Source organism: Palaemon carinicauda, chromosome 19 (genome assembly GCF_036898095.1).
Source record: "Palaemon carinicauda isolate YSFRI2023 chromosome 19, ASM3689809v2, whole genome shotgun sequence".
In the NCBI taxonomy this organism is placed as follows: domain Eukaryota; kingdom Metazoa; phylum Arthropoda; class Malacostraca; order Decapoda; family Palaemonidae; genus Palaemon; species Palaemon carinicauda.
The window spans coordinates 119,876,519-119,877,833 of record NC_090743.1 but is presented as its reverse complement, the minus strand read 5'-3'; positions in this window follow the sequence as shown (position 1 = coordinate 119,877,833).

The window sequence follows — 1,315 nt, the reverse complement described above, 5'->3', positions numbered from 1 at the left end:
TTTATCCTCTATTCAACTGGGAACTAATTTGGGAACATGTAAATAATAAATATATAGAAAATAAAAGTAGAAAAGTACAAATGATAGGCTAGCAATGATGAAAATAAATGATGTTAAGGAATGCGGATGTGGATACATAGAAACTAATATGCATTTGGTATATTTCTGTCCTTTGGTTAAGAATTTGTTGTCCTGGGTATTCAAATTGTTTAGAAAATGTTGTATATTGAAAACTAATAACAGGTTAAGGATTATAAAATTAGATTTTGAAGCTTGCTCAAAAAGAGATGAAAATACAGCAATGGTAATAATAGCGGATTTTATTTCAATTATCTGGATGGCAAGACAATTGGGAATAAGTGATGACCAGCAAATTATTAAGTGTATAAAGAATAAACTGTTAAATACATTTAATGTAAATATTATTGGATATAAGAATCATGTTGAAAAAATGTTCACAGATCAGTATGTTTCTAACTTAGAAACATATTTAGAAGAATGATAGAATTTTTTTTTTTATATTATAATAGATATTATAATATATATACAAAAATGTAAAATATAATTTGGAAATGGATATTTCTTGATAGAAGAAAGAACAAAAAATGCAAGTTAATAAAATGTAATTGTATTTTCATAATAAAAGATAAAAAAAAATTCTTTTTTTTTTAATTTTATTAATGTTTTTGACAAATTTAGATGTCTTTTGTGAGAAAAACCCAAACGTTTTCCAAGATCCCCGGAGACCTTATTTTTGTGACACACTGTATTACAATATGGCGTCATTTCCGTGTAACCAGGTTTACCGTATGCTGAACAGTTTCCTACTTCTGTTCCCTTTATCCTTTATATAACGTAAGTACAGAATATGTGAACTGTATGTTGTGGTACAACTTGAAGTACTCAAATTTATTGCCCGTTTGCCACCCATTGGTTAACTGATAGCTCAGGTCTAATTAAGTTACTAAATTATTTTTGTGTCACCCTGTAAGCATCAAGATACAGTAAATAGGTTTTTAATTTTGCGTCATTTTGGATTGGTAAGAATTTGGAATTTTGTTCAACCGGAAGATATAGATTGAGAATTATATATTTGATCCATACAAAACTCACCATTTCATTCCAATCAAAATACCAGGACATGCTTTATTGCAACCATAAATTATACAGTTTTCCCTATAAATAACTTTTGTATCACCCTGTATGTAAGTGCTCTAGACCCTTGACGACTTAGTTTTAGGTAAATGACTCGAGTTCGACTGTCATCATTTGGATTGTGTCGTTTTATGAAATATTTTTTGTTGTCTTTCATTGT